The sequence below is a fragment of the Pelodiscus sinensis genome, chromosome 13, assembly GCF_052426305.1.
Source record: "Pelodiscus sinensis isolate ZL-2025 chromosome 13, ASM5242630v1, whole genome shotgun sequence".
In the NCBI taxonomy this organism is placed as follows: Eukaryota; Metazoa; Chordata; order Testudines; family Trionychidae; genus Pelodiscus; species Pelodiscus sinensis.
Window position 1 is genome coordinate 17,639,010 of NC_143064.1, and position 12,969 is coordinate 17,651,978.

The 12,969-nt window shown below is 42.2% G+C and overlaps 1 protein-coding gene across 4 annotated transcripts in view; it reads right to left on the reverse strand.

The window, feature by feature from the left end:
- TENM1 (teneurin transmembrane protein 1) overlaps positions 1 to 12,969 on the reverse strand; it is a 744,434-nt gene that overhangs the window by 49,297 nt on the left and 682,168 nt on the right. The window lies entirely within an intron of this gene.

Consider the following 12,969-nt stretch of genomic DNA (forward strand, 5'->3'; position numbering starts at 1 on the left):
TAATACATACACATTCATGCAAATAAAATTTCACACAATTCATGTCATGCAACATCAGCCAGAAAATTTTCCAAGTTTGAATGCTATTGTTTCAAGGTTGCAGCGAGCTCTGGCAGAGTTAAAAACTAGCAAGGGACTGTCAATGTTACAACACTAACTGACTAGTCCAAGAGAAAAAACCTACAGAACAGATTATTTTTTCAATGCTTATTTACTAAGAGAGGAATGTTAATAAGCATTATCTACCATTACAACTATTAGCTAGTTAATTTTTTATAACACAATGCAGTATCTAATTAATCATAATTACATAATTGTAATGCTTGTATTTATTTTATGACTACCATATTTCAGTGGTGGATTAAGTAATTTCTCTATTAAGGGTTAATTTTTTGCCCTTTACTATGTGGGAGGGGTAACAATCAATGCAGCAAGATTTTCAACAAAGTACTCAAAATAGTGCTAAAGGCATGACCCCAGTGCTAATGCATCATGACCCCTGTGAATACGGCCTGCCAGCTAGTGGGTATGACCAACATCCTTCACGTTCATCAAGCTCACATGCTGCTGTCTGCCACCTTAGTAGGGGCTGCATTCTGCTATTTTCCAAAGAACAGAGCAGCATGTCCCCTACTGTGGCTGATCCCAGGAATCGTGGCCTTTTCAGCATGCTTTTAGAAGCTGCACTCCTGCTCCCAATGCTGACCTGGAGAGAATCTGAACCATAGTTTCTTTATTGAAGGGTCAAATAACAAAAAAGCCACAAAGCTTAAAATTACAGCCTGTTTTTGACTATTGGTGTTTCTGAGAAAAGAAGAGATTTCATCTGAAAGGAGACTTTCCAAGTTAAATATTTAAAACATAGTAAGTAAGTAAATAAATCAATAAACTATAACATTTTCCATACAAAAGATTGTGGCAATTATATGTTTTTGCTGCTGCTGCTATTGTGGTTCATTTTTTCACTGTGCTAATTAAACTGCTATGAATTCAGAGGTTGCAGATGCGAGCATTAAGAATCAGCATTAAGGAATGACAGATGGTGAAGAGTATGGCTATCCCAGGATACCTGCTAGTCTGAGATCTGCTGAGGCATGAGGCTGAAGGTAAAGTCTGTTCAGTTACTCAAGATTCAATTTTTCCTGAATAAGCTCATTCCAAGAAATATGCTAATGCTGGTTTGATAATTGATATTTTAGTAAAGTGTGATAGAGAGAGCAATGTGGCTAATATGTCTTGCCCTTTGTGGTTATACTGGCTACACCACAGAATTAGGTAAGCTCACTGAATGATTAGATTCCTTCTGTTACTCAGTCTATTTTACCAGATAGCATAACAACTGTCATTAAGAGTGATGTTGCTGGGTTCAAGATTTCTACTGCAGCAGGTGGCTGAGTCATTCTAAATGCCGACAAATGTGGTGCAACCATTGGAAAGAGATTTTAGTTATAGAGTAGCTGACTTCATTGTCTTTGTGACTTTCTGCTTTCTACAAGAGGAGTTAGGGTTGGATTTATATATGGCTTCAGCCTTCGATCTGGTTTGCTTTTTTCAAGTGAGGAATCACTGTGAAGTTGAACTATTTAGGAACAGAATACAATGCCTAAAAATATACTTAGAGGACCTGGTAAAATATTACTCACATTGCAGAGATGTTGGACTTATAAAAAGCAAAGAACACATTAAAAGTAGCAGGAAAGACAACTACTTCCCTGACTTCTTTTCAACAGGTCATCCAGGTATTGAGATGATCTATAATAAACCATGGCTATGCCAGATCATGTGCTGACTGTGGAAATCCCAAGCTGAAATTATTATTTACACCATAATCATATTTGTTTTTGCCAGAAAAAGGAGATGCTCCAGCAGAATATTTGCAAAGTCTTGAAGGTGGTTTCATTTTGCAAGTGGACAATTTGGGTGAACCATGTAGCCTTTGCTCAGTGGCTAATCTGAGATTCTCCTATTGTGAGAAAATGTCTGTGACTTTGCAGTCATAATTCAGTGAATTCCAATCTATCAGCTTCTCTGATTTTAGGCTAAGAAGAGGTTTTTATGTGACTGTATTTTTAATATAAGTCAAAGACACCTAAAATCTAGGGAGCCAGATCCCCAGCTGAAATAAAACAGCATAGCTTCATTGACTTCAACAGATGTTTGTTGATTTAGATCATCTGAGGATTTAGCAGATGTGGATGGGAGCTGTTTTGTGTTTATCAAAATAAACAGCTGAAATATTAGTTGGGGAGACCTGTACATTTTTGGTTACAAAGCATCAATATCTATTCTCTGTTACATTTGTGTAAATCTGAAATCTCTGCTGAAGCTAATGGAGTTACTGTAGCATCAACACTGATATATCAGAGCAGAATTTGGCCAAATAAGCTAATAAGATCTTCATTTTTCCTAATATGAACAGGGGAATTCAGATACATCTGAGCAAACACTGCACCATGTTTGTTAGATTTAATATATCTTGAAAATCCACTGGTTATTCTACCTGTTTGTATTCTTTTTCATCGAATCAAATTACCCTCTGGCAGTTCTCCGTGACTAAATAGTTAGGTGGTGTTTTACTAAGTCTAATAAAAAATTACAGAGGACCACACCAATTTTCATTTGATCTAACTGTGCCTCTTAGCTATTAAAAATCTGTTCAGATAAAAAGGCTGTTACCTTTCAAACAATATAACTGAATGAATGTAGCAGTGTGGATTATCCTCAAGTAAATGTAGGCTGATGGGGGTAACGGCTAAGGTCCAGTTCTGCATTCCTCACATTCCCAAATTGTTGGGCAAGAGTCCAGTTTTAATTCATGGGGGATTGACAGTGTTGTGCAATGGAAAGGAATGCAAGGTCAAATGAGAGCTCCAAGAGTGATGCTTCTTGCATATTTATTTTAACATGAAGTTTTCTTGGGACTCTGCGTTGAGATGTCAGCTTCTTGTGTTGTCTCTGCTGTTGCTGAATCAAAGCTTTGTTGGAAGTGCAAAATTTACTACTTTCCTGGCTTTATTTTTAACTCACACGTTTTAGAAAGGAGACATACACTGAAATCATAGATAGGCACATGCAAACTTAATTTTCTCTTTACCACATTTTTTCCTCTGGCTTAATTATATTACATAAAGTAGGTAACACCCACTGAATTCAGTGGCAATTTTTGGTGTATTAATATCACTTTCCTGGTATCGTTAGGGTGTTCTTTGCTTTTGAGCCCTTCACTGTATTTTTTTCTTCAACTAAGTTGGCTACTGCAAAAAGTATTACAACTAAATAAAGTTGGTTGCTAAACATACAAAATAATGTCAATATTTTGTATGTGTTTATAAAGCCACTTGTGCTCTTTATTTAGTTATATCAGAAGAAGAAAGCAACCCATAGACCCTAATGAGGGCACCAAAGATTTAAGTGTTTGGACCAAGGATTTCTTAGTACTGGGGTATATTTAGTTCATCAGTGATTAAGGCAAGTCACATCAAATTCACAGCTAGGATGCACTAGCTATGGCTGGTTGGTATATTTTGAGTCAATTTCATGTAGCAGCATGAAATCCCTGCCAAAAAGATATTTTTCTCATGGTGCAGCATGTTGTATTACTTCATATCTATACTGCTCAACCATGAGAACTTCCATTTATGTTAAATCAGTTGCTTATTCCACTTTGGATATGTATCTTCAAACATGATCATTAACGCCTCCATTTTATTTGTGCTACTAATCTTGTTTATCTCTTTCTATTCAAACGGATCTACTGTTTCAATGGAGGTCAAGTCATATTAATTCAACGGACTGTCCTTTTGTATTCTCTTCCATTTTCTCAGAGCTGACGTCTGTATATATTTTTCATCATTTTTTGACCGTTTACTCTCTTCTAGGATCTTTTCTTTGATGACAGTAACACTGTCAGTTTCTCACAGAAGCCTAGATTTTTTTAATGGAGAAAGAATTTAGCTTACCCCATTCAAAAACTTGAAGGACTCTTCCTTAGGCAAGGCTACATCATCCCTCTACTTATTTCATAAAGTCTTTGGTTCTGGTGCCCCTGCTGTTCCAGGATTATGCAACTCAATTACAGCAGTTATTGCATTTAAAACGTATGCATTCATCATTCCCTTGCATAAAGGCCATGTAAATGAGCTTTGTGTGGGAGAATTAGGCAGGGAATGCAGAATGAAATCTACCTTTGCAACCCATTAGAAGAACAGTCTGGTAGCCTCTAAAGCAGCTGCTAATCCAGTCCGTTAGCTGGAATAGCCACAGTGGCACCTTCACATCCCCTTGGTCAGAGTTTTGTGCCCACTACCTCTATGTAAACATAGAACTAACAGTCTCCAGGCCTCCACCCACTCTCCATGTTGACTTATTCATAGTTGAGATGAAACCTACAACTCCAGCACAGAAGGGTACAAAGGATTTGTGCACAGCCATGCACTCTACAGAACCCTTGCACAAAGGTACTATTGGAATTTTAAGGCAGAGGAGGACATGTGAGTGCCCTCCTTCAAGGGAATACATTTCATAACATATGAAGTGTCCACCAAGGGAAATAGAAGGAACCCCTTTTCCCTGTTAGGAAGCAGAACCATAAAACATTCTTTGATATTGGATGAATTAATTTCCTAAATCATAAACTGATAGATGAGACAATTAAAGGGAAGAGGTAACACACATAAATTGTAGTTTTTATGTTTATTGCAAAACAATTTTTATGTTTATATTCATGGATCAAAAGCCTTTTAGAGAGGACACCATTCTCTGTGACATCAACTTTAAATGGCTCAATTAAATGTCTTACCACGTCTTTTATCGCTAAAATAACTAAACACACTTACAACCCCTGCCTTAAGTTCCTCCTCTCTAACTTCATCCTCCAATTTGGTTTCTTCTCCTTTCATTCCACTCAAACTGCTATCACCAACCAAGCCTAAAAATCCCACAAAACACAGAGGAAGCATACATTTTCCTGCTGAACAATTCAAGCCATTGTGAGTAAATCACTCTGAAATTGTGCTTATAGCAGTGTGTTACGCTGAATACAGAGTCAAACTAAAGGTCTCTGCCTTAAGAATCAAAGCTTCCTGCGGGCTTGGCCAAGACTGCCCAGGATTTACCTATTTCCGTGTATCCTAATCTCTCTCAACAGCTATATTCTTCATTCTGATTCTGGACTAACCGCATCATAGGACAGAGCTTTCAAAGCAAAATCTGGACTAATGAAACTGTTGATTATGAGAGTGAGTTTTGGCAGAATTTTCTCAGCAGCTAGATGGAGGTTGTAGAATTCACTCTTACAATGGAGTGAAATGAATAACACCACTGCTTTCAGAAACAAAGATTCATTACTATGGGTATGTCTACACTACAGCACTAATTCGAACTAAGCTAATTCGAATTAGTGCAGCTAGATTTAAAAACTAGTTTGAATTAGCGTTTTGCTAATTCGAACTAGCATGTCCGCATTGAGTGGACCCTGAACCGAGGTTAAGAATGGCCGGAAGCAGTGCCGGCAGGGCAACAGATTAGGACTTAGAGCGTGGAGCTGCTGTCTCAGGCTAGCCGAGGGCTGTGCTTAAAGGGACCCGACCCCCACCCCGGACAGACAGTTCTCAGGGGTTCTCCGCTCGCTTGTCTAAATTGATGAGGGACAGCAAAGCAGTCCTGGCTTGAAGTGCCCTGAATGCTCACACTCAGCATATCACAGGACTTGGCCATCAGCCTGGCTGCACTTGCCGCAGGCTGCCATCCGGGGGGGGGGGGGGCTCAACCGGGGGGCTGCAGGAGAGCTTCCACCCCGAGGAGCCCGTAGAGCCACCCCAGTCCTCCCCATCAGGGTCTTGTATCCCATTCCTCCCTCGCCTCCTTCCACTTACCCCTCCCTAGCCCCTCTTCCTGATGTACAAAATAAAGGACACGTGTGTTCAAAACTAGAAACGCTCTTTTTTGAACAAAACTCGGGGAGACTGGGAAAAGGAGGTGAGAGAGGGGAAGAGAGAGGGTGGGAGAGGGGAGGGCAACTAAAATGATCAGAGGGTTGGAACAGGTCCCATATGAAGAGAGGCTAAAGAGACTGGGACTTCTCAGCTTAGAAAAGAGGAGACCGAGGGGGGATATGATAGAGGTCTATAAAAGCATGAGTGGGGTGGAGAGGGTGCATACAGAAAAGTTCTTCATTAGTTCCCATAATAGAAGGACTAGAGGACGCCAAATGAAATGAATGGGTAGCAGGCTTCAAACTAATAACAGAAAGTTGTTCTTCACAAAGCAAAGAGTCAACCTGTGGAACTCCTTGCTGCAGGAGGCTGTGAAGGCTAGAACTAGAACAGAGTTTAAAGAGAAGTTAGATAAAGTCATGGAGATTGGGTCCATGGAGTGCTATTAGCCAGGGGGTAGAAATGGTGTCCCTGGCCTCTGTTTGTGGAAGGCTGGAGATGGATGGCACAAGACAAATGGCTTGGTCATTGTTTCGGTCCATCCCCTCCAGGGTCCCTAATGTTGGCCACTGTCAGCAGACAGGCTACTGGGCTAGATGTACCTTTGGTCTGACCCAGTACGGCCATTCTAAGCTCAGGGCTCAGGGTCGGGGGTCTCTCTGGACCACCCTGATTTTCATGCAAACCTGCTCCTGGGTGGCCAGGATGGCAGCTATCCTGCCCTAGACGGCCACTTTCCTGTGCCTACTGCGGAGGTCGTGGATGAGGTCCACGATCTCTGCACTAGACCTGGTGGGCGCCTGCCTCTTGCGGACCTGGGCAGGCTCCCGGGAGCCGGCAGCCTGGTCCCGGGAAGAGGCGGAGGGCTGGGTGGCAGCGGGTGGCTGGCTCATGCCGTGCCAGGTGCAGGGTTTGCTGGCTGGGTGCTGGCAGGCTTGCACCTGGCACAGGCACCGTAGCCAGACCGTGCCCCTTTAAGGGCTCCGGGGCCGGGAGGGGGGGCAGGCGAGTTTCCCTGGTGGTGCCCAGAGTGGCCACCAGGGAAAGCTGGGGAGGGCTAGCCTCCCACTAGTTCGAATTAAGTGGCTACACAGCCCTTAATTCGAACTACTTAATTCGAACTAGGCGTTAGTCCTCGTAGAATGAGGTTTACCTAGTTCGAATTAAGTTCGATCTAGCAGTTTGCCTGTGTTGCGCCTATCAAAGTTAATTCGAACTAACGTTTGTTAGTTCAAATTAACTTTGTAGTGTAGACATACCCTATGACAGTTTTCCCACAAGGACTGTATCATGAAATAAGTAAGCCCGAGCAAACAAAAATTTCACTTATGCAAGGAAGATAGGATGAGGAAAGAATTAGGCATTCAGTATTTCTTGATTATGGCAAGTTGTCCCTAGGGAAAATTCCTGGAATTTAATAGGGATGAAACCAATATGTTGCGGTAGAAATAGCTGTATAGGAATTAATCTACAGCTCTGCAGAATTTAATAGTAAATACACCCCTTTTACAGTTTTTTATCATCTTATAGTATTGTAGAGCAGAGACTGAATTCTCTAATAATATGTATAGAATGGTTCAAGAGAATCTATAAGAAAGTTTGCATTTTTCTAATAAATTCCATAGCACTTTTCCATAAGAGTATAAAAAACCCTAAACAGGTCAGCAGACATAAGGCGAATCCTAATACTCAATCCCATTACATATGAGTCAGGTTTTGGAAACAAAAGATGTGCCCAAATGTAAAAAATATTATCATGTGAAATCAAGGAAAACATATATCCAACAAGATTATTGTGATTATATAGAGAATATTCACATCTCCATAGAAAAAACCCTCAAGGTTCATTTTATCCACCAAATCTTGTAAAATATTCTGGAATCTAATTTTTGATACATATTTACATAATAAATATTTTAACTATACAAAATCAATGTCCTTTAAATATCTGTCATCCAATGTTGAAAGCAAACAAGTACTGATGTTTACACTCTAAACAGCCAATAATAATTAGGCTGGTTGTATTATTCAAGACAAACAAAAGACTGTATTACATGTAGAAACACTCAAAGGTGATTAATATTCACATTATTGGGGCTTTTGAGAAAACATACTGGAAAATGTTGGAATCACAACCCAGGTATTGAGGAGTACTCTTGTTTTAAGTTGATGTCAAGGCAGGGTGTTTGTTACTGCTGTGGCATATGTTTGGACAGTTATAAAGGCAAGCCTGGGGCAGATATGGGGCAGATGTGACACAGACGAATCTATGGCAGTCAATTTGACAGTTGTGCCAATATCCAGCTTATAATCAGAAAGCAAAGGGCTCAGGATAAGATGAAAATGTGCTTAGTTTCCTTGATACAAAACATCTCAGGGCTAAGGCTTTTAAAAATGGCAGGATTGTGGGGGGAGCCTGCATGGCCCTATCTTAACTAAAGCATGGATCCCTCTCTCGACCAAAGTATGGATGTCTGTCTTGAGATCAAATGAAAGATCTCTAATAAAACATAACCCAGGATTATGGGTTGAGCCTGGTGCAAGTAGGCAAGGCTGGGGGCTTTGAAGCAGGAATGTTTTTGCACAATCATGCATATTCAGCATACTACAGCATGACTATGCCAAAAGTACTAAGAGGAAACTGGTATATTTTATTTCTGATAAGCAAAAAGCAGATGCAGCCATAAAACATAGTTTTGCAACATCTTGAGTAGAAGGGTGTGCCCCCCAAAAGTGCATTTTAGGTATCTGACACAAGATGTAATCAATACAGATATTATTAGAATGGCCAAGTTGAGTATAAATATAGATGTAGGAAGGATAATCAGTAGGAGGGACTGGGCAAGGTATCCCCACATACCTTGCTTGCAGCAATTAGAAGCTGAACCGTTCATACTGGTAGATGCATTCTGGGCACCTCTATGGGTGGGGAAAGAACGAGGTCAAAACTTCCTATGCGGCAATTGTAAGACTGCTTACAGTTGAACTGCGTGTGATTTATAGAAATAAGTACATAGGATCATAGAATACTAGAACTGGAAGGGACCTCGAGAGGTCATCGAGTCCAGTCCTCTTCCCTCACTGCAGGACCAAGCACTGTCTAGATCATCCCTGACAGGTGATTGTCTAACCTGCTCTTAAATATCTCCACTGATGGAGATTCTACAACCCCCCCTAGGCAATTTACTCCAGTGTTTAACCACCCGGACAGGCAGGAAGTTTTTCCTGATGTCCAGCCTAACCCTCCTTTGCTGCAAATTAATCCCATTGCTTCTTGTCCTATCCTCAGAGGCCAAGGAGAACAATGTGTCTCCTCCTCCTCCTCCTCATAACACGTTTTAGATACTTGAAAACCACTATCATGTCCCCTCTCAGTCTTCTCTTTTCTAAACTAAACAAGCCTAGTTCTTTCTTTCAGTCTTCCCTCATAGCTCATGTGTTCAGACGACCTTTAATCATTCCTGTTGCCCCAAATTGAGGCCTAATCAGCACAGAGTAGAGCAAAAGAATGACTTCTTGTGTCTTGTTCACAACACTCCTGTTAATGCATCCCAGAATCATGTTTGCTTTTTTTGCAACAGTGGCACACTGTTGACTCATGCTTAACTTATCGTCCACTATGACTCCTAAATATCTTTCAGCAGTACTCCTTCGTAGACAATCACTTCCCATTCTGTATGTGTGAAACTGATTGTTCCTTCCTAAGCGGAGTACTTTGCATTTGTCCTTATTAAACTTCATCCGATTTACCTGAGACCATTTCTCTAGTTTGCCCATATCATTTTGAATTATGACCCTATCCTCACAAGCACTTGCAACCCCCCCCAGCTTGATATTATCTGCAAACTTAATAATCATATTCTGTATGCCGTCATCTAAATAACTGATGAAAATATTGAACAGAATCAGCCCCAAAGCAGACCCTGTGGAACCCCACTTATTATGCCCTTCCAGCATGATTGTGAACCGTTAATAACTACTCTCTGAGAACAGTTATCCAGCCAGTTATGTACCCACCATATAGTAGCCCCATCTATGTTGTATTTCCCTAGTTTATTGATAAGAAGATCTTCCTAAAGTATACTACATCCACCACTTCTCCCTTATCCACAAGACTTGTTATCCCATCAAAGAAAGCTATCAGAGGTTATGTCTACACTACAAAGTTAATTCGAACTAACGGACGTTAGTTCGAATTAACTTTGATAGGTGCTACACTAGCGCTCCGCTAGTTCGAATTTAATTCGAACTAGCGGAGCGCTTAGTTCGAACTAGGTAAACCTCATTGTACGAGGACTAAGTCTAGTTCGAACTTACTAGTTCGAATTAAGGGGTGTGTAGCCCCTTAATTCGAACTAGTGGGAGGCTAGCCCTCCCCAGCTTTCCCTGGTGGCCACTCTGGCCGACACCAGGGAAACTCTATTGCCCCCCTCCCGGCCCCGGAGCCCTTAAAGGGGCACGGGCTGGCTACGGTGCCTGTGCCAGGTGCAAGCCTGCCAGCACTCAGTTAGCAGACCCTGCACGGCTCAAGCCAGCCACCCAATGCCCCCCAGCCCTCCCCCTCTTCCCGGGACCAGGCTGGCGGCTCCCGGGAGCTTGCCCGGGACCGCAAGAGGCGGGCACCCTCCTGGTCTAGTGCGGACATTGTGGACCTCGTCCACAACCTCCGCACTAGGCACAGGAAAGCGGCCGTCTAGGTCAGGAGAGCTGCCAGTCTGGCCACCCGGGAGCAGGTGTGCATGGAAATCAAGGTGGTCCACTGAGACCCCCGACCCTGAGCTTACATTGGCCGTACTGGGTCAGACCAAAGGTCCATCTAGCCCAGTAGCCTGCCTGCCGACAGCGGCCAACCCTAGGGACCCTGGATGGGATGGACCGAAGACAGTGACCAAGCCATTTGTCTCGTGCCATCCATCTCCAGCCTTCCACAAACTTTGGGCAGGGACACCACTACTACCCCTTGGATAATACCACTCCATGGACCCAACCTCCATCACTTTATCTCATTTCTCTTTAAACTCTGTTCTAGTTCTAGCCTTCACAGCCTCCTGCAGCAAGGAACTCCACAGGTTGACTCTTTGCTTTGTGAAGAACAACTTTCTGTTACTAGTTTGAAGCCTGCTACCCATTCCTTTCCTTTGGTGTCCTCTTGTCCTTCTATTATGGGAACTAATGGAGAACTTTTCTGTATGCACCCTCTCCACCCCACTCATGCTTTTATAGACCTCTATCATATCCCCCCTCGGTATCCTCTTTTCTAAGCTGAGAAGTCCCAGTCTCTTTAGCCTCTCTTCATATGGGACCTGTTCCAAACCCCTCATCATTGTAGTTGCCCTCCCCTCTCCCATCCTCTCTCTTCCCCTCTCCCACCTCCTTTTCCCAGTCTCCCCGAGTTTTGTTCAATAAAGAAAGATTCTATTTTTGAACACATGTGTCCTTTATTTTGTACATCAGGAAGGGGGGCTAGGGAAGGGTAAGTGGAAGGAGATGAGGGAGGAATGGGGAGGACTGGGCTGGCTCTGTGGGCTTCTGGGGGTGAAACGTCTCCTGCAGCCCCCCAATTGCTCCCTCTCCCCAGATGGCAGCCTGCGGCAAGTGCAGCTGGTCTGATGGCCAAGTGCTGTGATGTGCCCAGTGTGGGTACTCCGGGCAATCCAAGCCAGGACTGCTTTGCAAGCAGGGCACCCCTGAGAACTGTCTGTCCGGGATGGGGGTCGGGTCCCTTTAAGCACAGCCCTCGGCTAGCCTGAGACAGCAGCTCCATGCTCTAAGTCCTCATCTGATGCCCTGCCAGCACTGCTTCCGGCCATCCTTAACCCCGGTTCAGGGTCCACTTAATGTGGACATGCTAATTTGAATTAGCAAAACGCTAATTCAAACTAGTTTTTTAGTCTGGATGCGTTAGTTCGAATGATCTTAGTGTAGACATACCCAGATTGGTTTGACATGATTTGTTCTTTACAAATCCATGCTGGCTGTTACCTATTACCTTATTGTTTTCCAGATGTTTGTAGATTAATTCATTAATTACTTGCTCCATTATCTTCCCTGGCACAAAAGTTAAACTGGCTGGTCTGTAGTTTCCTGAGTTGCTCTTATTTCCCTTTTTATAGGTGGGTACCATATTTGCTCTTTTCCAGTCTTCTGGAATCTCTCCTGACTTTCATGATTTTTCAAAGATTATAGTTAAAGGTTCAGATACCTCCTTTATCAGCTCCTTGAGTATGCTATGATGCATTTTATCAGGCTCTGTTGACTTGCAGAAATCTAACATTTCTAAGTAATTTTTAACTTGTTCTTTTCCACTAGCAGTCACTATGTCAGGCATCCCGTAACCATCCATGTTCTTGACAAAAACTGAAATAAATAAGTCATTAAGCACCTCTACGATTTCCAAGTTCCCTGTCTATGGTCTTCCTCTTGCTCCTAATATATTTGTAGAACATCTTCTTTTGTTACCCTTTATGTCTCTAGCTAGATTTAATTCTTTTTGTGCCTTTGCTTTTTCTAATCTTGCCCCTGAATACCTGTGTTGTTTGCTTATAATCATCCTTTGTAATTTGACCTAGTTTCCACTTTTTATACTACTCCTTTTTATTTTTAGATCATTTAAGATCTTCCAGTTGACCCAAAGTGGTCTCCTGCCATACTTTTTATCTCTCTACGCAGTGGAATAGTTTGCTTTTGGGCCCTTAATAATGTCCTTTTAAAAAACTGCCAACTTACTTCAGTTGTTTTTCCTCGTAGTCTTGCTTCCCATGGGACCTTACCTACCAGGTCTCGGAGTTTACTAAAATCTGCCTTCTTGAAATCCATTGTCGCTCTTTTGCTGTTCTTTCTTCTACCATTCTTTAGAATCAGGAGCTCTATGATTTCATGGTCACCTTCTCCCAAGCTGCCTTCCACTTTCACATTTTTAACCACTTCCTCTCTATTTGTTAGAATCAAACCAAGAACAGCTTCTCCCCAGTAGCTTTCTGAACCTTCTGAAATAAAAAATTGTCTCCAATGCAGTCCAAGAACTTATTGGATAATC